At 35.3% G+C, this 25,877-nt stretch overlaps 1 protein-coding gene across 18 annotated transcripts in view; it reads left to right on the forward strand.

The window, feature by feature from the left end:
- Positions 1 to 25,877, forward strand: part of Marchf1 (membrane associated ring-CH-type finger 1) — an 814,712-nt gene that overhangs the window by 217,890 nt on the left and 570,945 nt on the right. The window contains exon 2 of one of the 18 annotated variants that reach the window (XM_074055055.1): positions 22,641 to 22,754. The exons of the other annotated variants lie outside the window; for them this stretch is intronic. The gene's annotated coding sequence lies outside the window, so the exon portion shown is untranslated. The remainder of the gene's footprint in view (positions 1 to 22,640; positions 22,755 to 25,877) is intronic. 18 annotated transcript variants of the gene reach the window in all.

A 25,877-nucleotide genomic window follows, 5' to 3' on the forward strand; every position in this document is an offset into this window, starting at 1 on the left:
AGTGAATCAAAGTGCAAAGTATTTGAACAAATTGTTCTCAGATTCCAATTTTTATGTGTAGCATTGGGAAAGTATGAGAAAGTGGACTTTCTTCTCACTTCATGATATGAGTATACATTTGAACATTCCTTACAAAGAACAATTTGCTTGTTTTTTATTTTATTTTATTTTTTATTTATTTTATTATTTTTTTATTCATATGTGCATACAAGGCTTGGGTCATTTCTCCCCCCTGCCCCCACCCCCTCTCTTACCACCCACTCCGCCCCCTCCCACTCCCCCCCACCCCCTCAACACCCAGCAGAAACTATTTTGCCCTTATTTCTAATTTTGTTGTAGAGAGAGTATAAGCAATAATAGGAAGGAACAAGGGTTTTTGCTGGTTGAGATAAGGATAGCTATACAGGGAGTTGACTCACATTAATTTCCTGTGCGTGTGTGTTACCTTCTAGGTTAATTCTTTTTGATCTCACCTTTTCTCTAGTTCCTGGTCCCCTTTTCCTATTGGCCTCAGTTGCTTTTAAGGTATCTGCTTTAGTTTCTCTGCGTTAAGGGCAACAAATGCTAGCTAATTTTTTAGGTGTCTTACCTGTCCTCACCCCTCCCTTGTGTGCTCTCGTTTTTATCATATGTGGACATTAGATCAAGGGCAAACACAACAATGGGATTGGACTTTGAGCACATGATAAAAGCGAGAGCACACAATTTGTTAATGATATTTAAAATTGTAAGTTGACTCAGCAATTTCACTTTTGTGACTTTAACAGAGACAAATCACACACTTAAAATGTCATATGCACTAAATTATTCATCAACTATTGTTTTTAAGACCAAAAGACTAGAAATAAATTAAATGTCCACTAAATGGACATTGGTTAAAGTACAGTGCATTCCTACAATGAAATTCTCTTTGAGAGATGGAAGAAAGTTTCTTTGTTTTAAAATGGAAAGGTTTCTAATTTTTATTGCTTAAGAATATTGCAAAATTGTATGTAGAGTATCTTATTTTGAGTTTTAGAACAGGTTAACTCTATACATTCGCATTTGATTATTTTGCCTATAGATTTCTAGAAAACTACACAAAAATAAGAAATGTGATTTCCTACATGCATGGAGAGAGACTGGGTGGATGGGAATAGGAATTTAAGGTGAGTTTTTAAATGTATGATGCTTTTTAACTGTTTTTTTGAATCCTGAAGTTCTATAACCTATTGAAACTGAATAACAAAACCATTAGGGAGATGAAGATGGGAACAGTTAGAAAAATATAACATATGAGGAAGGAATAAAAGTAGATCCTGTTAATGACTAGGCAGAGAGAAGTAATAGCTAAATTGGTAATACTCTTCAAGCTTAAATGCTTCTGCTCAAAAATGAGGGATTTAGACCTTGATCTCTTGGTCACTTCAAACTCGGAGTCTCTATCATTTGACACAAAAGGCTGTTATAAGATGTGATAAGTCCAGATATTTTCTGCTTCCATTAAAAGTAGCACAAAGCAATGTGGGCTTAAATTTTCAAAGGAAAAACATGAAGTTTGCTTCATGTTTCAAGTTATGTTTCTAATAATAATAGAACAACAAACTGGGTATTATCATACAATTCATTTTAGTTTTCTCTTTGTTTAACTTAAAATGGACTTAATTTAAATGGAATATATGACTGGTATATATGCTTTAACAGTACATGAGAACAAGAAATTAAGAAAATGACTCCAACTTCTTCAGCCCCGTTCTTTGACAGTAGTTATGGTCCTGTGACTTATTTTTCCTGCACGTCTGGCAGACAGCTTGATCAATTCACGTTGTGTACTTTAAAAAAGTATGTATGTTATATGTTTAGAAGAGTATTTATAAGGAAAATGATAGAATTTCTTTGTAAAAGAAATGAATTTGACTGAGGCATAGGGGATCACAACTTTAGTCCCAGCTATTGGGAAGGTTAAAGTGGGAGGATCTCTTGAGCCCATGAGTTACTGACCACCTGAACAATATATTCAAAATATTCAAAAAAGAAAAAAATAAAAGAAAGAAATGAGAACAAAATAAACATATACATCCTGCATTAATTTGCTGTTACTGAGAAAATGAGATAATCCACTTACAAAGGAAAAAGGTTTATTTTGGCTCATGGTTTCCTAGGCTGCAGTCCTTGTTCAGTTTGGCTGTTGTCTTTGTGTACGTGACAACGCAATACCTCATGGTGGGAGTGTGTGGTGAAGGAAGACACTCTTCACGGTGGCCAGGAATTCAAAAGAGAGGCAAGAGGAGCCAGGAAACCAATTTCTCCTTCAATGGCTTATCACCCAATGACCTAACTTTCTTCCCCTGGGCCCCCAAAATTCCACCATCTCTCAGTAGTGCCTTGGGTTTGGATCAAGCCTTCAACATCAAGACCTTTGGGGTCATTCAAGATCCAAACTGGTGCACATACCTTTTTTGTAAGTTGCTTTTTTTCACTTACAAATATGACTTGTTTAATATCCCCAGGACATTTATGTCAGACAATACGTTCTGTATGATTTTGTTGTTTTGACCTGAATGTAATCAATTTTATTTCTTAAGCTATTCTATAGGAATACTAATAGGATTTTAAAATTACTACATATTTGCTAGTCAAACTTATCACCTACATTTTTTAATTCATTTATTCACATGTGCATACATTTTTTGGGTCATTTTTCCACCCTCCCCCCTCCCCCACCCTCTCCCCCTCCCCTACTCTCTCCCCCTCTCCCCCCCTCACTTTCAGGCCTGTCCTGTTCTTCCCTTATCACTAATTTTGTTGAAGAAAAGACACAAGCATAACAAAGAAGACAGTGTTCTTGCTAGTTGAGTTAAGGACAGCTATACAGAGAGATTCCTAACATTGCTTTCGTGTACCTATGTGTTGCAGCCCATGTTGATTCATCTCTAACTGATCTTTGCACTGGTTCCTGATCCCTGTCTCATGTTAACCTCTGTCACTTTGTATTAGTTCCTCTGGAGTGGGGACATCTAATGCTTTCATGTTTTGGGTTTTCTACCTATCCCCATACTTCCGGTATGTGCTGTATCCTTGTCATGTGATCCAAGTCCAACCACATTGCTGTATTTGCTCTAGATCTAAAGTCCTCATATGAGGGAGAACATACTATTTTTGGTCTTCTGAGCCTGGCTGACCTTGCTCAGAAAAATGCTCTCCAGTTCCATCCATTTACCTGCAAATGATAAAGATTGCATTCTTCTTCATGTCTGAGTAAAATTCCATTGTGTACAAGTACCACATTATCTTCATCCATTCGTCAGTAGTGGGGCATCTTGGTTGTTTCCATAACTTGACTATTGTGAATAGTGCTGCAATAAACATGGGTGTGCAGGTGCCTCTGGAGTAACCTGTGTTGCATTCCTTTGGGTATATCCCCAAGAGTGGGATTTCTGGATCATATGGCAGGTCTATGTTTAGATTTTTAATAAGTCTCCAAATTTTTTTCCAGAGTGGTTGCACCAGCTTTGGATTCCCACCAGCAGTGGACTAGGATTCCTTTTTCCCCACATCCTCGACAACACCTATTGGTGGTGTTGTTTTTGATGATGGCTATTCTAACAGGTGAGGTGGAATCTTAGTGAGGTTTTGATTTGCATTTCCTTTATGGCTAGAGATGGTGAACATTTTTCCATGTGTTTTTTGGCTATTTGAATTTCTTCTTTTGAGAAAGTTCTGTTTAGTTCAGTTGCCCATTTCTTAATTGGTTCATTTATTTTAGGAGAGTTTAGTTTCTTAAGTTCCCTGTGTATTCTGGTTATCAGTCCCTTTTCTGATGTATAGCTGGCAAATATTTTCTCCCACTCTATGGGTGGTCTCTTCAGTTTAGAGACCATTTCTTTTGTTGTGCAGAAGCCTTTTAATTTTATGGAGTCCCATTTATTCATCCTTTTAGTAGTTGCTGGGCTGCTGGGGTTCTATTGAGGAAGTCTTTGCCTATACCTATTTGTTCCAGAGTGTTTCCTGCTCTTTCCTATGGTAACTTCAGAGTTTCAGGTCTGATATTTAGGTCCTTGATCCATTTTGAGTTGATATTAGTACAGGGTGATAGACATGGATCTAGTTTCAGTTTCTTGCAGATGGATAACCACTTTTCCCAGCAACATTTGTTGAAGAGGTTGTCTTTTCTCCATCGTATATTTTTGGCACCTTCGTCAAAAATGAGGTGGGTATAGTTGTGTGGCTTCATATCTGGGTCCTCTATTCTGTTCCACTGGTCTTCATGTCTGTTTTTGTGCCAGTACCATGCTGTTTTTATTGCTATTGCTTTGTAATATAGTTTGAAGTAAGGTATTGTGATACCTCCAGCATTGCTCTTTTTGCTGAGTATTGCCTTGCCTATTTGATGGTCTCTTGTGTTTCCAAATGAACTTTAGGTAGATTTTTCAGTCTCTGTGATGAAAGTCATTGGGATTTTGATGGGAATTGCATTAAACATGTAGATTGCTTTCAGTAGTATAGACATTTTTACTATGTTGATTCTACCAATCCATGAGCATGGGAGAGCTTTCCATCTTCTCTAGTCTTCCTTGATATCTTTCTTCAGGAGTTTGTAATTCTCCTTATAGAGGTCATTCACATCCTTTGTTAAATTTACTCCTAGGTATTTGATTTTTTTTGAGACTACTGTGAATGGAATTGTTTCCATATATTCCTTCTCAGTTTGTTCGTTGTTGGTGTATAGAAAAGCTAATGATTTTTGTAAGTTGATTTTGTATCCTGCCACCTTACTGTAGCTGTTTATAGCGTCTCAGAGTTTTGGGGTAGAGTTTTTTGGGTCTTTAAGGTATTGGATCATATTGTCTGCAAAATAAGGATATTTTGACAGTTTCTTTACCTATTTGTATTCCTTTTATTTCTTCTTCTTGCCTAATTGCCTTGGCTAGAAATTCCAGTACTGTGTTGAATAGGAGTGGGGATAGTGGGCACCCTTATCTCATTCCTGATTTTAGGAGAAATAGTTTCAGTTTTTCACCATTATGTATGATGTTGGCTATAGGTTTGTCATATATAGCCTTTACAATGTTGAGGTACATTCTTTCTATTCCTAGTTTTCTTAGAGCTTTTATCATAAAGTGGTGTTGGATCTTGTCAAAGGCTTTTTCTGCATCTATTGAGATGATCAAGTGGTTTTTGTCTTTGCTTCTATTGATGTGTTGTATTACATTTATAGATTTGTGTATGTTGAACCACCCCTGCATCCCTGGGATAAAGCCAACTTAGTCATGGTCAGTGATCTTTCTGATGTGTTATTGGATTCGGTTTGCCATTATTTTATTAAGGATATTTGCATCAATATTCACTAAGGAAATTGGCCTGTAGTTCTCCTTTTTGAAGGTGTCTTTGCCTGATTTTAGGATGAGAGTAATATTATCTTCATAAAATGAGTTAGGCAGTGTTCCTTCCCTTTCTATTTCTAGAACAGTTTAAGGAGAGTTGGTATTAATTCTTGTTTAAATGTCTAATAGAATTCAGCAGAGAATCCCATCAGGTCCTGGACTTTTCTTTTTTGGGAGGCTCTGGATTGCTGCTTCAATTTTCTTTTGTGTTATAGATCTGTTCAGGTGATTAATATCCTCTTGGTTCAGTTTTGGGTGGTTGTAAGTTTCTAGAAATCTGTCCATTTCTTCAAGATTTTCACATTTATTAGAGTATAGGCTTTCAAAGTAGTCTCTGATGATTTCCTGGATTTCTGTGGTTTTTATTGTTATCTCCCCTTTTGCATTTCTGATTGTACTGATTTGGGTTTTTTCTCTCCTATTTTATTCAGGTTTGCCAGGTGTCTGTCAATCTTATTTATTTTTTCAAAGAACGAGCTTTTTGCTTCATTGATTCTTTGTATGGTTTTTTTGGACTCTAATTCATTGATTTCAACCCTTATTTTAATTATTTCTTTCCTTCTGCTTGTTTTAGGATTTACTTGTTCTTGTTTTTCTAGGAGTTGGAGCTGTAGTATTAGGTCATTGCTTTGAGATCTTTCTGTCCTTTTAATATATGCATTCATGGCTATAAACTTTCCTCTTAGGAGTGCCTTTGCTGTGCCCCATAGGTTCTGGTAGGTCATGTTTTCACTTTTATTAACTTCCAGGAACTTTAATTTCCTCTTTTATTTCATCAATGACCCACTGATCATTGAGCAATGTATTGTTCAGCTTCCAATTGTTTGCATGTTTTTTACCTCTGTTTTTATTGTTGATTTCTAGTTTTAATGCATTGTGGTCAGATACATTTTTTAATCTGAAAATGACCCAATGTTTATTCACCCTATTGTTCAAATAACTCAAGGGAAGTGGACAGAGATCTAGAGGGAATTTTTAGCTATGTATTAATGCCTTTATGAGAAACTTACTGGTATTTACAGTTATTAATCACTTTGTTGTCATAGTGCCAATTTGTGAAATTTGTTCTTTAATTCATTTTAAGGAGTTTAAAACAACAACAGGAAAACACACCTGTAACCAGAATTCCTAATGATGCACATTAATACATGTAGGATGCATGCTTGACTGAGTCCTAAGAGAAAAACTGATACTGGAAAGTGGTTTAATTCTGTTTACATTTACAGAATTTGTATTAAGACACTAAAAATAGAATTTCATGAAACTGTGGCATAAACCTTAGCTAAGAATATCAAATTTAATATTAAGAATATCAAATTTAAAATTTGTGTTGCAATACTGTAAAAAAGTTCACAAATCGAAAGAATAGTAATATATTTTCATTACCCAAAGTATTTGAGCTAGATTTATATATATTGTCATTTTCTAAGCAGCAATGAATATTCATACCGATGGAATTAAAAATATAATCGTGTTCTGAGGAAGTAGCTCTGGGTTCCATCACTACCATTATAAATTTATCTATCTATCTATCTATCTATAATCTATTATCTCTCTCTCTCTTCATCCATCAAGATATAGATATATATGTACATAAAATCTCCCTCCAAAAAAAATCATAGTTTAGCTCTGTTCATTATAAAAATTAATTATCATAAAACGATCATGGAAATAAACTAGAGGAATGTGTTTTTTATCTGAGAGCTTTATTTTGTAAGATTTTAGAATAATGATGTTTACTCTGTGTTCTGATATTAGAGTCCTTACATTTGGCTATCTATTCCTGCTGTGAAATTAGTTGCAATTTTTTCATGTAGTTGATATAACATATTTGTTGGGACGTAGTATATACCAAAAACTAGGATATAGCTGGGTACCAGTGGCTCGCTCCCATAATCCTAGCTATGTAGGAGGCAGAGATCAGGAGGATCATGGTTTGAAGCCACCCTGGGAAAATAGTTGGTGAGACCCTATCTCAAATACAATGGAATTTTATCAGCCACAAAGAAGAATAAATTTTGTCATTCGCAGGTAAATGGATAGAACTAGAGAACATCATCTTAAGTGAAGTTAGCCAGGCTGAGATGACCAAAGTTGCATGTTCTTTCTCATTTGTGAAATATAGACCTAATACAAATGCAGCAATATTGTGAAACGTTGGTCACACTAAGGGAAGGTCACACACGAAAAGGTAGGGAAACTAATAACTTGAACAGGGTTGATAAACCCACTATACGAGAATGAATACAGAAATCTTAAACTGACTGAAACTACCAAAAAAAAGGGACTAAGGTAGGATGAAGAAAATTAGAGGAGATAAACCAATTGGGGTTATAATACATATATACATGGAAATGTCACAAGGAAACTCCCTGCATAGCTACCTTTATCTCAAGCTAAAATGTCATGTTTTTCATTTTATCTTTTTTTTCTTTGCTCTCCTACAAAATTGGAGAACAGGAGGGCAGAACAAGCCCTGCCCAGGGGTGGAAGGCTGGCACTAGTGGGAAGGGGGAGGTGTTGGGGAAAGGGGTAAGAGGGTGAATATGGTGCAATAAAATGTGTACACAAGTATGTAAATGCAAAAATGATACCTGTTAAAACTACTCCAGGAATCGGGGGAGGTAGGGATGAAGGAGAATGCTTAAGGAGGTGAGTTCAAGGATAATATATTCGATATATTGTAAGAACCTGTGTAAATGCCACAATGTAACCCCACCCATCCCAACAATAAAGGAAAAAAAGAAAAAACCCTTCACAAAAAACTGCTGGTAGAGTGGCCCAAGGTGTAGGCCCTGAGTTCAAATTCAGTACTGCAAAAGAATAGGGTATAGCTAGGTAGACAGATAGATGATATATGGAGCGATATTGATAATATATACTACAATGTGAATGAATGCACATGTATGATTCTGTGTGTAATATGTATATCTGTGCATGTATATGTACACACAAAAGAGAGTAGAAATGATACAAAAGAGATACATAGGACTATGAAAGCTGTAAAATGAAAATTTTATAGAAATCAAAACTACATTGAGCTGTGTATGGTGGTGCATACCTGTAATTCAGGCTAGCTGGAAGGTGGAGGTCAAGAGGAGTGCAGTTTGAAACCAGCCTTGGCAAAAAGTTAGTGAGACCATATCTTGACCAATATGCAGGTCATAATGATGCACATCTGTAGCTCCAGCTTTGTGGGACGCACAGGTAGGAAGATCAATTTCTGAGGCTGGCCCCAGGCAAAAACATTTACCAAAAAAACTTCTGACATAAAAATTTGCTGGGGGTGTAGCTCAAGTGGCAGAGCACCTGCCTGGAAAGTATGAAGCCCTGAGATCAAAGTCAAGCATCACCTGCTCCCCCAACACACAAATAAGAACCTCAAACAATAAGAAAAATTCCATTTCATCCCAATCAAAATGGTTATCATCAAGAAAACAAATACAACAGAGTGTAGGGAAGAAAGAACCCTTATATACTGCTATAGGAACGTAATTATTCCAGCCACTATAAAAATCAGTATGACAGTTCCTTAAAAAAAGTAAAAATAGAACTTTCATATGATCAACTCCATCAACCACTTCTGGGCATATACCTAGAAAATGTCAAAGTCAGCTTACAATAAAGATATATGCACACCCATGTTTATCATTGCACTATTCACAATAGCCATGTTGCAGAATCAGCCTAGGTGCCAGTAGATGACTGGATAAAGATATACACACAGTGGAAATGTTTTTCTGTTTTCCAGGGGGTTTGAAATAAGGGTCTTGTGCTCTACCACTTGAGCCACAACCCCAGCTTTTTCTGCATTAGTTTTTCAAATGGAGTCTCACACTTTTGGTTGGGCTGCCCTCAGACTGCAATCCACCTAACCTCCACCTCCACCTCCTGAATAGCTGGGTGTTGTATTGACCCATAAGGAAGAATGAAATTGTGGTGTTTGCTGCAAAATGGATGGAACTGGAGATCATCATGTTAAATGAAAGAGGACAGTCTCACAAAGACAACTATCACAGTGTTTCTCATATGTGCAGTCCAGGAGGTAAGGAAGGACATGAAAAGAAAAGGATGACTTTGGGATGTGGAAGGGGACAAGGAGAAGAAGGGATAAGAAAGTGTAGTACAGGGAGTGAATGTGATCCAGGTACATTATATGCATGTATGGAAATATCACAATGAAATCTTTACTTGGATAATTAAAAAAATAAGCAATAAAAATTTTACTTAATTTGGGAGTTAAAAGGGAAGGATGAGTAGGAGTTAATAAGTCAAAAAAGGTTAATGTGTGCTAGGCATAGGAAATATCCATGCAAATGTCTTGTTGGAGAGAGACCTTGGGGTATGTGAGGAGTTAAAAAGCTTTAAGTAGCTGCTTTGAGAGAGATGATGTGACCTCATCCTTGTGAGAACTTGCAGGCCACACTAAATCTGAGTTTACCCTAAGAGCAATGGGACTCCAGTAAAGGATTTTAGGTTAAGATGTAAGGTGATGAGAATTTTACTTTGAGAAGATTTCTCTGGTTGCAGAATTGAAAACAAGTTTCAAGAAGGTAAGTGATGTCTAGAATGATGTGAGTTGCCTAGTAAGAAGGCTGCTGCCAGTCTCAGGGGAGAGGTGTCAGGCTGGACAGGAATGGTGAGTGGACATGGCAGTTCTAATACCTATTGTCCCTTAAATGCTAAATGCTATGTAAGTCTAAATTTTATTACTTAATGCTTACCAAACCATATAAGATATTAAAATTTGGAGTGATTAGAAAGAGATTTATAAATATACCTTAATCCTGAGGATAAGGGGAAACTCTATTCAAGATAAGGAGCCACATGGTGGTTATCAAACCTAATGAGTCAAGCCTCAAATTATTTTATTGTTAGCAAATTCTACACAACTTATTGATTGATTGATTGATTTTATCATATTATTGGGGGTACATTGTGGCATTTACAAAAGTTCTTACATTGTATCATCTCCTCCATCATTCTCCTTTATCCCCCCCATTCCTGGAACAGTTTCAATGGGTCTCATTTTTCCATTTTCATGAATGATTGCGTAGTATTTCTACCACATTCACCCTTCTAATACCCTTATCTTATGTCCTCCCCTTCCCACTGGTACAAATACCCTAAGCAGGACCTATTTTATCTTCCTTTTCCCCATTTTTGAAAAAAAGGAAATTTTTGTTTGTTTTATTAAAACACAGTGTGTTTTACTGTGATATTTCCACATATGTATGTATTATAACTCGAATTGGTTTATGCCTTCTATTTTTCTCCTTTTTACCTTAGTTCCCATCTTATGGTGATTTCAAGAGGTTTAAATTTCTGTGTTCATTCTTGGATAGAAAGTATATCAACCATATTCACCTTCTTAACTTCCTTCTTTTACCCTCCTTTGCCCATCAGTGACCTCCCTTTAGTGTGACCTGTTTTCATAATATTGCTTGTATTTGTGTTAGTTCTATATTCCACATATGAGAGAAAACATGCAGCCTTTGGCTTTCTGAACCTACCTGATTTCACTTAAGATGGTGTTCTCCAGTTCCATCCATTTACCTGCAAATGACAAAATTTCATTCTTCTTTATGGCTAAATAAAATTCCATTATATATAAATCCTGTATTTCTTAATCCACTCATCAGTTGTGGGGCATCCTGGCTATTTCCATAGCTTACTTATTGTGAATAATACTGCAATAAACATGGGTGTGCAGGTGCCTTTATTGTAACCAGACTTACATTCCTTCAGATGTATCCTAGGAGTGGTATTGTTGGATCATACAGCAGTTCTTTTTTTAATTTTTTGAGAAGCCTCCACACAGTTTTCCATGGTAGTTGTACTAATATACATTCCCACCAGCACTGTATAAGGGTTCCTTTTTTCCCACATCCTCACCAATGTTTGTTGTTGTTTATGTTCTTGATTATGGTCATTCCTTTACAGCCAGGGATGTTGAACATTTCCTCATATGTTTTTTTGGCCATTTGGAAAAGTTCTGTTCAGATCATTTGCCCATTTCTTCATTGGTCATTGATTTTGGGGGAGTTCAGTTTCATGAGTTCCCTATATAGTCTGGTTATTAATCCCTTGTCAGATGTAAAGATGGCAAAGATTTTCTTCCATTCTGTGGGCTGACTCTTCCATCTGGTGACCATTTCTTTTGTATTGCAGGAGCTTTTTAGTTTCATGTATTCCCATTTGTCAATCCTTTGTAAGCCATTTCAGTTCTATTAAGGAAGTTCTATTTAGGAAGCCTATGCTTATTTGTTACAGTGTATGCCCTGCTTTTTCCTGCCCTATTCAAAGTTTCAGATCTTGTATTAAGGCCCTTAATCACTTTAAATTGGTACTTAATTACTTTAAGTGAAAGACATGGATCTGGTTTCAGTTTTCTGCAAGCAGATATCCTGTTTTCACCATCAATGAACTTGGAACAATTTAAAATTTATTAGAGGGCATTAAATGAATAGCCAGAAAATCATTTTAATATTTTCACTATAAAACTTCCATTTTGTGCAAAGTATTTCACCAACACTTATGTAAAAGTCCAACTGGCAAAAAATTCTTCATCTTTTCTTCAAATTTAGCACTTGTCAAATTCATCTAATAAATCTGTATTTATTATACCTAATAAATTTCTAACCAAAAAAGAAGCCATAACTTAATGCAAATTCCCAATGAAAAATGTATAAGCATGTACCTCATCATAAAATTTATAACAACTGAACATTTGTGTCTTTTTAAGTCCATGTTGTCACTTCTAAAAAAGGTATACTTTGCTGGGTGCCCATACAAGTTACATCTATAATCTTAGCTACTTGGAAAACTAAGATCTGGAGGATACAGGTTCTAGGCCAGCTTGGGCAACACATATGCAAGACCCCACCTCAATTGAAAGTAAGTTGGATCCACACCAAGCTACCACAGAAAGTGTCAAACAAGAGTATTGTGGTCCACACCAGCCTGGGCAAAAAGTAAGAGTCTGTCTCCAAAATAATCATTAACACAAAGGGCTGGAGTCATGGCTCAAGCAGTAGTGCCCTGCCTCACAAAGTCCTGAGTTTATTCCCTGGTACCTCCCCCAAAAAAGATGTGAAATTGTTGGATTCACAATTTAGAAAGGTCAGATTATAATAGAAGAAAAAGACAAGAGTGTTATCTTGTGACTTCAATCCAGAAACAGTGAATCAGAGCCTACAGTGGGCACATATAAAATACTAGTCACTGATGACTGGTGGTGAAGCAAGCTAAGGGCCCAACATCAAGAGTCTTACCATCTAGTACAGAGATCTCTTTCCTGACCTTGCCTTGAAAATTGACCCATATTTAAACTCTTCCCACGTGGAAATTATTGAAATGTTCCTAGGTGAAACAAAATTTTTCTGGTTAGTGCTTTTCCTAACCTGTTTATTTTAGTATAAGTTATAGACCATCTAATTGTTTTTGTTCAAATCAAAATTTTCTTTTCAGATAAAAACATCTCTTGGGAATTTTGCCAGATGAAGAGTAATTAACCACAAATGAAAAGCTGTATCACTAGTGTCTTCTAAAAAGGACATTTTTCATACTAGCTTATAAGAAAGAATGAATGTGCAGGGTTTTCTCATTAAAGTGCCCTTTACAGCCTCTGAGTATATTTTAATTCCAGGTAATTTGTTTTCAGAGTTGACATTTATGTCATCACCTGACATTAAATTAGGAGAGGCATATCTTTCACTGATTTTTAGACTTATTTTGACTTTGAAACTATTCACTCTTAATATAATGATTTATTTCCTAAGCCATAGAAACCTGCCATTTTTTACCCTTTTATTACAAATATTACATACTTTGCCGTAAAAATATGGTTATGAGAAATTGGTACCAAAATAAATCACAATATAGAGCTTATAACAAATGGAGCTCACTAATTGTTAATCAGTTTAGCACATATCTAATGAGAGTTTACTGTGTACTAAGTGGTTTTTATTGAACCCTATAAAGAAGAGGTTGTAGCTTCCTTCTACTCTAACACCTCCTCCATCTGTTCTCTAGGGTTTTGCATCTGGAAAAACCATGTGAGGGGACAAAAGACTTTTGCAGTGGAACCAAGAAAAATAATCTTTTCAGCTAGTATGGACACACATATTCATGCTGTGGGACTTTAACTAGACTTACTCTTTATATGGTATTATCTCACTCAAAAGAACTTGAAAACAACTGTGATTCAGTTTTTTTAATTTATAGAAGGAATGGTTTTCCATTTTTTAATTTGCATTTGGAATTATAAAAAAAATATATATATATATAATCCAAATATACAGAGAAATAGAGATTAAAGAAGAAGGAGGAACAGGAGGAAGAGGAGAGGAGAAACAAGAGAAGGAGCAAGAAAAGAAAGAGTAAGAGGAGGAGAAGGAATAGGAGGAGATGAAGAAGAATGTAAAGGAAAATCCAAGAGTTTCAGCAGTTAGGAGGCCTTTAGGCTAGACAGAGAATAAACTATGTTTCTCAAATTCAATACAGTTGCTTAAGGACCTGTTATTTGGTTATTTTGAATCACAGAAGGGCTATAAAATTAAAGCCCTTGCTAGTAAATTTAATGAAAATATTTCTGTGAGACACATGTGAAAAAATAAAATGAACAACATAAAAGTGGACTCTGTGAGTTCTGTCCTTCTCAGAAACGTTTTACCTTGGATTCCCAAATTCTTATGGCAGCATAAAATATTTTGATTATCTAAATAATATGACTGTCTGGGTATGAATTGATTCTTGATTTCATGATCCTATACTCCTGTGTCTTTTATTGTCCCCAGGGAGTTAATTTTTTAGGCCAGATAAATATTAATACTCCTAAGGAGGTTGGCATTACTCAGGTCATATAAAAATGGGATGACTATCATCTATCCCTTGAATGTGCATTTGGAAACGTTTGTCCTCTGAGCAGAAAAAAAGTTCAGAGCAAATATATTGATACCTCCAGGTAGGTGCTGGGTACTAAAGATTTGAGGCTATTTTCGTTCTATATACATGTGCCAAGCACCAAGTACTGCATTACAGTTCAGCTGTAAAATGATTGTCTCTCTCACTGACTCCCCGGCATTGTCACAATGACCATATTTGGCCATGGTTGTCTGACTAACTATAGAATTTATAGGTAAGTGAGATGTTATGAGGAATTCTGAGTTATATTAACACCTGTTGGGATTAAAAAAGTCTTTACAACTTGGTCTTGAGTTTATTTCTTTAATCAACAGATTGGTATTTAAAATCACTTTTAGCTCCATGTTCCATAGATTTCCACATTTTGGCAATGAGCTTGAAGAAGATGAATAGATAATTTTAGGAATATTGCTAAATTATTAAGGTCCAAGTGAAAGCAATTTGGAAAAAGTTACATGAGTGTATGAGTCAGTGTTTGTCAGAGAAACAGAATCAGTAGGATGTGTGTGTGTGTGTTTGTATGTGTGTGTGTGAAAGACACAGAAAGAGTGAGAGAGAGGACATAATAGATCAAGACATAGAGATGGGGATAGAAAGATTTACTCTAAGTAATTGGTTTATTCTTTAAAGTGATTGTGGAACTAATAAGTTCAAAATCTGCAAGGCAAGTTAGTGGCATAGATGAGAAATTCTGACAAGAGTCAATGTAGGTCCTGATCCAAAGCCAGGTTCAGAAGACCAAAAATCATATGTTCTCCCTCATATGCGGACTTTAGATCTAGGGAAAATATAGCAATGTGGTTGGACATGGGTTGCATGCTAAGGGGAGAGCACATACGGGAGGAATGGGTGTAGGTAGGACACCCAAAACTTGAAAGTGTTTGATGTCCCCACTGCAGAGGAGCTAATACAGTAACCTTAAAGCAACAGAGGTCAATATGGGAAAGTGACTGGGATGTAGTGAAGAGGTCAGGTAGAGGAGAATCAGTTAATGTTGTAATACACTTGCACATAGAAGCAATGCTAGGAATCTCTCTGTATAGCTATCCTTATCTCAACTAGCAAAAATGCTGTCTTTCTTATTATTGCTTATGTCTCCTCTTCAACAAAATTGGAGAAAAGTGCAGAACAGGTTCTGTCTGGAAGTGACAGGGGTGGAGGGAGGGGGAAGGCTGTGGGGGGGAGGGGGGAGAAATGACCCAAACAATGTATGTACATATGAATAAATGAATAAAGGGGAAAAAAAAAAAAGGCAGTCTGGAAACAGAGTTCCTTCTTCTCCTGGGAACGTCAGTTATTTCCATTCAACTAATTGGATAAAGCCCATGCTGTGAGAGAGGTAATTTGCTTTGCTCCCTCTCCTGATTTAAATGTTGATTCCATCTTAACAACACTTCTATTGATATTTGATCTTTGATGAAAAACTGAGCACAATAGCTTAGCCAAGCTGTCATGTAAAATTGACCATCATATTAGACTCTTACAAAAATGAATTTTTCTACAAACCTGGGGAAACAGAGGTATGGTAAATAATACTAAGAAGACTTAAGTTTTACCATTAGAACTACTGAAGTGGGTACCTATATAAAAACAGGACAAGACTGGCAATCTATATTTAGATTTATACTTTGTAGGTTCACATTTTCTTAGCTTTGATAAATAAATTGGAAGGAGTATTTGTAATAAACAACATAATCATTCCAGTGATGGTGTCAACCAGAATATTAAATGTTCCATACTTAATATTTCATTTGCGTAAATCTTAAGTAGATGCTCATGTTATCTGGACTACAAAGTTGAGATTATTGATTCTCAAATAGGTTGAGGCATATACAAGGTCAGAAGACAGTAAGAAATACAACTAGGACAATTACAGCATAGGTGAACAGTTTTTTGCTTGTATCACAGTTGATAAAGTCCTAAATAGAAGATTCTACAGGTTTTTGTTCTTACATCCATTGTATGAATGGACCCCGAGTATCTTACAGCTATTACTGACTTTTCCTCCAATTATAAGCTATTAGTTAACTCATAATACCTTCTAAAGGATACAATTCTTTTTTTTTCTGCATAAATAATTTGCCAGAATTAGTTTTTTAATAGATTAATTTGTTAAAATGAGTTTTGTAGTGATATTTTCATAGATGTGTATGAAATACTTTCATATTTTTGCTCTTATATTATACTCCCTAATCTCCTTTTCTTTTCCCTCCTTTTACAAGCAGTATTTAGTGGGTCTTCATATATGTATATGTATGTATGTATATGTATATATGTGTATGTACATATACATGTACTTCAATCATATGTACCCTGCAGTACCCTCTTTTTTCCCCTTCTCCCAATCTGCTTGATCCTGCCCCATAGACAGTCCCCTTTTGTAGTCATGTCCCATTGTTATTATTATTTCAGATTTAGATTCTTAATTTGAGTGAAAACATGAAATTCAGCTCTTTGAGCTTGTCTTGGTTTGTTCATCATGATCTCCATTTCTATCCATTTTCCTACAAACACCATAATTTCATTTTTCTTTATGGCTTTATAATACTCCATTGTGTAAGCATAGTATATTTTCTTTATCCATTCTTCAGTTGTTGGGCCACCAGGCTGATTCCATAGATTGGCCATTGTGAATAGTGCTGTAATAAACATGGATGTGGAGGTATCGCTCTTGTATGTTGACTTATATTCCTTCAGTTACATGCCCAGGAGTGGTACAGCAAAGTTATAAGGTGTTGTAATTTTAGTTTTTTGGTGAACACCCATACTGATTTCTATAGCATTTGCACTAAATTTATATTCCTGTCAACAGTGTATCTTTTTTCCCTCTCATCTCTTTTGCCAGCATTTGTTGTTTGCTTTCTTGATGACAGCCATTCTGACTGGGGTGAGATGGAATCTCAGTGTCATTTTGATTTGCATTTCCTTTATGACTAAGGATGTTGAACATTTCTTCAAATATTTACTAGCCATATGTACTTCTTCTGAGAACTTTTGGTCAATTAATTTGTCCATTTATTAATTGGATTATTTGTTCTTTTGGTGTTTAATATTTTTGAGCTCTTTGTATATTCTGAATATTAGTCCTTTATCTAATGAATACCTTGCAAAGTTTTTCTCCCATTCTGTTGGATGTCTTTTCACTCTGGTAATTGTTTCTTTTGATGTGCTGTGGCTTTTTAATTTGAGGCAATCCCATTTATTAATTCTTGCTCTTATTTTCTGGCCTATGTCTCCACATGCTTTCCCTATGATAGTTTTAAAGCTTTAGTCTTTCATGAAGATCTTTGAATTTGGAATTGCTTTTGCACCAGGTTGAGACATAGGGGTCCACATTCAGTCTGCTACATGCAGATACCTAGTTTTCCCAGCACAATTTGTTGAAGAGGCTGTCTTTTCTCCAATATATGTTGTTGGCTCATTGGCAAAAATCAGGTGGCTGAGTTTATTTTGGGGTCTTCTTCTGTTCTATTCCATTCACCAATAATGGAATAGAATCATACTGGGTTTGAGTCCAGAATAGTACTGTTTTTGTTACTATGACCCTGTTGTATAATTTGAACAACAGTAGAGGTTCAAATACCTCTTCCGTTTTTTTTTTTTTTTTTTTGCTTAGGATTACATTTGCTATTCAGAGTCTTCTCTGTTTCCACATGAATTTTAGGATTGACTTTTAATTTCTGTAAAGAATGATATTGGGATTAGGATGGAGATTGAATTTGAATCTGCAGATTGCTTTCAGTAATATAGACATTTTCAAAAAATTAATTCTGCTAATTCATGAACATGGGAGGTCTTTCTGCTTCTAGTGTATGCTTCAATTTCTTCCTTCAAGGGTTTTTAGTTTTCAAAGTAGAGGTTTTTTACTTCCTTAGTTAAATTGGTGAATGGAATTGTTTTCCTGATTTCTCTCTTAGCCTGTTCACTATTGATATGTGGCAAAGCCACTGAATTTTGTATGATGATTTCCTATCTTGATACTTTGTTGAAAAAGTTTATCCCATTCAGGAGTTTTTCCATGAATTTTGTAGGTCTTTTAAGTATCAGATCATATTATCTGCAAATAAGGATAATTTGATTTCTTCCTTTTGTATTGGTATCACTTTTATTTCTTTTTCTAGCCTTATAGCTTTGGCTAGGAGTTGAAGCACTATATCGAATGGGGGCAACATAACTAAGGTAACTACATAAGTCTGATTGGAATTGTCATTATGAATCGCCTTCTGTGTAATGAATATATCTTCATAAAAAGTTTTTTTTAAGAAGTTGAAGTAAGTCTGGAGCTGAGCAGGGAAAAAAAAAAAGATTGGGGAGAGTGGTAAGCCTTTTCTCATCCCTGACTTTAGATGTAATGTTTCCCATTTTTGCCTTTTTAATTTGATGTAGGCTGTAGGTTTGATATTATATGGACTTTATTAGCTTGAGGTACTTACCTTCTATGCTTAATTTATTCAGAGGTTTTATCATGAAATGACAGTGAATTTTATCCAAAGCTTTTGTTGCATTTATTGAGGTGATCATGTGGTTTTTGTCCTTGATTTTGTTTATACAATGTATTATGTTTATTGATTTTCATAAGTTGAGACATCCTTACATCCTTAGAATATGCTGTTGAATTCAGTTTGCAAATATTTTATTGAGAATTTTTAATTCTATGTTCATCAAGGAAATTAGTGTATAATTTGGATTTTTTGTTGTTTCTTCATCAGGATTTGGTACCATTGCAATACTGGATTCATAGGAGGAGTTAGGAAGTTTTCCAGATTCTTAATATTTTATGTAATCATTTGAAGATCATTGGTGCTAGTTCTTCTTTAAAGGTCCAGTAGAATTTGGCAGTGAATTCCTCTGGTCCTGGGCTTTTCATTTTTGGGTGATTTTTTATTATTTCAGCATTATTAATTGCTATAGATCTATTTAAGTGGTTTTTATCTTCTTGGATCAAATTTTATAGGTCATATACACCTAGAAATTTATCCATTTCTTCTATATTTTTCAGTTCCATAAAACATACCTTAAAGATCCTCTCAGTTTCATTCACATTTATTGCAATGCCATCATTCTCATCTCTAATTTTACTAATTTGTTTCATCTCCTTCATTCATTTGGTTAGCTTGGCTAATGGTTTATGAATTATATTTATGTTTCCAAAGAACCATATTTTTGTTTCATTGATCTATTGTAATTTCTAGTCTTCATTTCATTAATTTCTGCCTTAATGTTTATTTCTTTCTGCCTACTATTTTTGAGTTTGGTTTGTTCTGGTTTTCCTAAGAACTTGAGGTACATGGTGAGGATATTTATTTGATATCTCTGTTTTGTTAATGTAGGTATTCATTCTTACATACTTTCCTCTTAGCATTGCCTTTTCTGTGCCCCAAAGGGCCTGGTAAGTTTATTTTAAGAATTGTTTTAATTCCCCCATTATCTCTTCAATGACCTACTAGTGGTTCAGCAATGGCTTGTTCAGTTTCTAGTGTTTGAATATTTTCTATAGTTTCTTTTGCTGTTGATTTCTAATTTTATTTATAGTGATCTGATAGAATAAAGGGGTTTATTTCTATTTTCTAGCATTTGGTAAGACTTGTTTTATGTCTTTAAATATGATGTACATTGGAGAAATTTCCCTGGGCTGCTGAGAAAGTTCTATGGGCTGCTGTGTATTATGCAGCAATTGGATGAAATTTTCTCTCAAAGTCTGTTAAGTCCATTTGGTCTACAGTGTCATTTGATCCTGAAGTTTACTTGTTGATTTTTTTTTGTCTGAATGACCTATCTGTTGATGAGAGTGGTGTATTGAAGCCTCCCACTCTTATTGCATTAAAGTCTATCTGTATATCTATGTCCAGTACTGTATGTATAATGAAACTGAGTGTGTTGCCATTTGGTGCATGTATGTTACAATTGTTATCTCCTCTTGATAAGTTTGTTCCATTTATTAATATGAAAAGAACTTTGTCTCTTTTGATTAATTTTTGTTCAAAGCATGTTTTGTTAAATGTGAGTATGGGTACCCCTACCTGGTTTTTGGAACCATTTGCAGAGACAATTGTTTTTCCAGTGTTTCACCCTAAACAATGTTTGGCTTTCTCAGTGAGATGTTCTGTGGACAACAAATGCTTAGGACTTTTTTTTTTTTTTTTTTGGTGGAACTAGTGTTTGAACTCAAGGCTTCATGTTTGCTAAGCAGGTACTCTACTGCTTCATTCAAACTTGCAGTCAATTTTGCTTTTGTTATTTTTGGAGATGGGATCTCATGAATTATTTGCTTGGGTAGGTCTCAAACTACAATCTTCCTGATCTTAGTTCCCAAGCAGCTAAGATTACAAAGTGCACAGCTTGGGACTTTTTTTTTTATCCAACCCATAAGTCTATGTCTTTTGATTGGAAAATTGAGGCCATTAACATTTAATGTTATTATAGAAAGGTATACAGTGCTGACTGTCTTTTTTGTTGTTTTGTGATGTTTGCTTCTTTCCTAATCCTCATTTACTTATTTACTCATTTAGTGGTATTTATTCTTTGCTATTTTTTTGGTTGCACTTATCTTTATTTTCTGTATGAAGAATTCCTTAAAGTATCTTGTAGTTTCTAGTCATGAGTTCTAGTTTATTTGTCATGAATTCCTTTAAATTTTGTTTATGAGGGAAGGTTTTTCTCTCTCCTTCAATTCTGAAGGATAGTTTTGCTGGGTACAGTTATCTAGGTTATTTTCTTTCAGGGTTTGAATACATCATTCCATGCTCTCCTTGCTTGTAGAGTTTCTGTTGAGAAATCATCCCTTGTTCTGTTGTGTTTGCTTTATATGTGATTTGTCACTTCTGTCTTGCAATTTTTAATATTGTTAAGATTTTAATGTCCTGTGTTTTTTAATTGAAATGTTAACGATGTTTAGAGTTATGGCCAAATTGTGGTATATTTTCTCATCAGTGGTCAAACAGTCATTCACAGTGCTCAAGACACTGCCCATGGTCCCCTGATCCACACAAGTAGAAGATTAGCCTTAGAAGCAATCACAGTTGATATACACACCCATTATGAGAATTCAGTAATCCCTAATTAAGAACAATCATTGTCATTGCTCTAGTATCTTTAGAGGAATAAAGGATCCAAAATAATACTTCATGAACTAGGTAAACATTCATTAATAAGGGTATTAATGGGAAGAAGGTAAAAGTGATAGTACTAATGAGTAGTACAAAAATCTGAGGAATAATAAGGGTGGAAGGGGAGGTGGCTCGATTTATTAAGAGTAAGTAATGAGAAAGAGGAAGGAGATAGGTAGAAAATATCCAGCTTAAGATATAGTGAGAAGGAAAGGAAAATGTGAGAAAAAGGAAAACAAAAAACAAAACAATGATCCAGCAATCTAATTACCTGGTAAAAATAAAGACAACAAGTGATTGTGAATGGGGAAATAAAGAGAGCAGAAAAATAAAATGGTAACCACTCTAATTTTGGACAAAAAATGAAATAGAATTCAGGGAGGGTGATAGGAGAGTGACAGAGAAGATGTGCTTAAAAAGGGAAATTAAAAGGTGGGTGCTATGGCTCACATATAATGACTGCTAAAAAAGGAAAACAACAACAAAGAATGACTGAAAATGCACAAAACAAAGAAACAAAAAAATCAAATACAAAGACAAAAAGAGTCTATATATTCATTGCTCTCCAAAGCAGCTTTTTTTCTTTTTTTAAAGTCTGAACCAGTTAACCAGTAGGAGATGTCTGATTTGGAGATTTAGTTCAATGGGAGGGTGGCTCCTCAGGCCCCTGAGCTGAGGCCTCAGCACAAAAAAGCAGACTTAATGTTCTAATTGCAAGTTCCTGGGAAGGCTAACCTGGCAAGCCTCTTAACCATAAAGATACCAGACACTTCCCACTTGTCTCGTGATATCCTCCACATCTTCCTGGCCCACAGCAACTCACAGGCTGCTCTCTGGACTGGTGCAAGTCAAAGACTTAGGTGCTGTCCTCTGGGTTAGCTGACTTTCTCATTGGTCATATGCCTTAAGATCATGCTGTGATTTTCAGGATGTAGCTGTGGCTAGTGGCAGGACTATGCTGACCCTTAGGACTGTATCTTTTGATTGATGGGGGTTTCTGTAATACAGTTTGTATGGTCCCATAGGTTGTAAGTTCCCTGCCACAGTCAAGCAAGCTGGGTGGGGGAGCTCAGCCACTGTGGCTTCCTTGACCAAGCTTACTCCTTACTACCTTTAGACTCCATGCTTCCTCTGTGCCCTCTGAGTCTGCAGTTCTGTGCCCACTTGTATCTGCTGGAGTGCTCATGAGATGTTGGTGCAGTCGTATATTCTGTGCTACTCACTCTGACTTCTTTTGCTTTTCTAGAGGTCCCTCATCAACCTTACTCCCAACTACCTTTGGGCTCCATGTTTCCTCTGTGCCCTATATGTCTACAGTTCTGTGCTCACTGGCACCTGTTGGAGTTCTCATGAGATACTGGTGAGATCATATATTCTGTGCTACTTACCCTGACTTGTATTGCTCTTCTAGAGGCGGTTTGGTGTGAGACTATCGGTTGATTAAGAACAGGTGCTGGGAACTGTTACTCAGCTGCCATCTTGCTTACTTCCCAGAAATAGTTTTTAAGGTTAATATTTTTCAAAAGGATGATGTGACTATCATGCATAAGAGTATAACCATTTACTACTATTAAATAGTGTATCTATTTCAAAAGAAATATTTTAGAACATAAGGCAACTTTCAGTTCAACCTTAACCCAGTAGAAAAATGGTAAGTTGCATGAGCTTGATAAAAACCCTCGACTACCAACCTTTCACACCACTTTGATAGAGATGGGAGAAGCTATTTAAACAGATCCAATGATGAGGCAGAGTGTGCCCTGCCAGCCTTTCTGTTCTCCCCACACTTCTCATTGGAACTCACTACCAACCTTTCATACCACTTTGATAGAGATGGGAGAAGCTATTTAAACAGATCCAATGATGAGGCAGAGTGTGCTCTGCCAGCCTTTCTGTTCTCCCCACACTTCTCATTGGAACTCTTCCTTGTGATCACCCTCAAGTCTTTTCTGTTTCTTGAACAATGACACAGTTATATTTCTGAAATAAGTCTGGAAAGAAAGGAAGGAAGGAACGAAGATAGGAAGGACAGAATGTCCTTCAGAAATACTTTTTAGCTCTGGATTTATTTGTATATATCTCATTACTTATGTAGTACCCCTTTACTTGTGTAATTGGGTATGTAAAGTTGAAGGCTGTGGGGAACTGATCAGCAGGTGATTATGCTCTCATTTCTCCCTTCATTGTTCTTTTGCATCTCTCACTATGGGTTTGCTGCACGTAATGCCTAAGATTGAACATTTGAGTCTCAGAATGTGCTGAGCCATAGTGAAAAACACTTCCAACTTTTGAACTTTCTTATTTTAATGCAGAAGGAACTACTGTCCAGCATTTTTTAATGGATACTTTTAGAAGGTTGGTTGATATTATAGCATCTACAGGGTAACTGCTTTTTTCAAAACATCTTGAGTGATGCTCTCTAGCTATAAAATGACAATCATTATGAACTTGGGAAACATGATTTAAGGATAAGAAAAGATAGAAGTTGCATTGCCATTATTATTTTAATCTGACAATTTGGGCTGTGAAAGTGATGTGTACTGGTGACATTCAAACTTTGGTTTGAATTCACTTAGCTTTGGTTTGAAAGTAATAACTGAAAGAACCCATTGTAATAAGCTCCCTTTTGGACCAAATAATGTTGAGTAGACAAAATTATAACCAGTTATTAATTTTTATTAATTCTCTTAAATTCAGTCATATTTGCCGTCAGTCTCCTTAGTATACACTTTAAGAAAATGTTATTTTCAGGTTAAGAAATAAATACGTTTTCAATATATTTTTAAATTGCTCCAGGGGTTCTAAGTGGAAAATTAAATACCAAACCTAAATATTTGGAATATTAATGAAGGGCTTTCCTTCCTACCTAAATAAGCTTTAGAGAAAATAACATACTCTCACTTTTTCTTTATAATAGTATAATAATATAATTTTGATAACTTCAAAATAATCATTATTTGAGAAATAAATAGTCCTAGAATCTTAAAATTACTTACTTAATATTATACAGTATAATAAGCATTATGAAAATTTACGGGCACTGCGTAATATACTTTAAAAACAAGTGGGTAGACATATACAGATATATACATACTTATTGTATTATTGTTCTTATATTATCGTTAATGTTGTTTATTTAGTCAAGAGTAAATTACTTGATGGAAATACTTAATATCATAAATAATCACAAGTTCTTTTCATTTATGGTGATGGAATTTACGAGGTTCTTAGTATTCACATTGGAATTGTACTATTGAAAAAATGATAAAACATTGTTTATAAAAAGGCAAGCATACTATAAACTACAAATACACACAAAAGACATTTTCCTGGTAGTTTAACATTCAATTGGCTAATAATTATTGAATAAGAGAATAAACATTTATGGACATTTGTTGCTATAAATGAGAGGTTTTTTTTTTCAGTGTGGATCGCAATTAGTAACTAACAATAATAGTTACAATTTTAAGCTAATTTAATCAGATTTTCTTTGAGACCTTTATTAATAAACAAAGGAGCCATCATAATTACTCAGGAACATCTGTACCTTGTGAACATGAGTAAATTTTCCATGCCAGTCAGTACAGCACAACACCTTTCCCCCAGTGTTCTGGATTGCATTTCCTCTCACCTCCGTATGATTTGTTCCATCAATTTTGCAAAAACTTTCTCATTCCACTTTACTCACTTTATATGTCCTTCACAATGTAATTTATGTGAAATAATTTTCTAATTTGTTCCATCAATTTTGCAAAAACTTTCTCATTCCACTTTACTCACTTTATATGTCCTTCACAATGTAATTTATGTGAAATAATTTTCTAATCAGATCCAAATAACTCTGCCCAGCTGGACTCCAATAGCACCACTAAGACTTCTTCTCCCACAAAGATCAAAAAGATCACAAATTGATTGGACAACCCCAACATACTGTGTACTTTTTGAGGAAAAGAATCAGTAAGCCAATATGTATTAAACATTTATTAAGTGTCTTGCATGGTCACATACACTGTCTCATTTAATCTTCACAATTGTAGAGATTGTGAAAGGTAATGCTATTTCTGCTTCAGGCTCAGAAAACACTTGTTGATAATATTATTAGTGACAATCAGAATGTCTTTCATGAACCTGAGAATATATGGGCTAAAAATATCCAAACTCCCACCCCCATTTATGAGAAAGTATAAAGACATTTTCATTAAAGGCAGTTAATGCCACTTAACTCCTGTTAAGCTTCATAACAAAATATAACTTTGCAAAATATGTTAAGACTTTTAGTGGTCATCACAAAATAGTTCAACTCATTGTGGTTTTAGAGTGGCACACTTGATTTTTTCTTCAAGATGCGTTTATCATTTTCATCACAATATAAAAATTTGAAATTTTATGCAAGGTACTGGCTCATATTCATAGGCCGAAAGTGCTCTCCTTTCATTTCTCTCTCTCTCTCCCTCTCTCATTTGTCTTTTCTGTACATCTGCTT

This window comes from Castor canadensis, chromosome 14 (genome assembly GCF_047511655.1).
Source record: "Castor canadensis chromosome 14, mCasCan1.hap1v2, whole genome shotgun sequence".
In the NCBI taxonomy this organism is placed as follows: domain Eukaryota; kingdom Metazoa; phylum Chordata; class Mammalia; order Rodentia; family Castoridae; genus Castor; species Castor canadensis.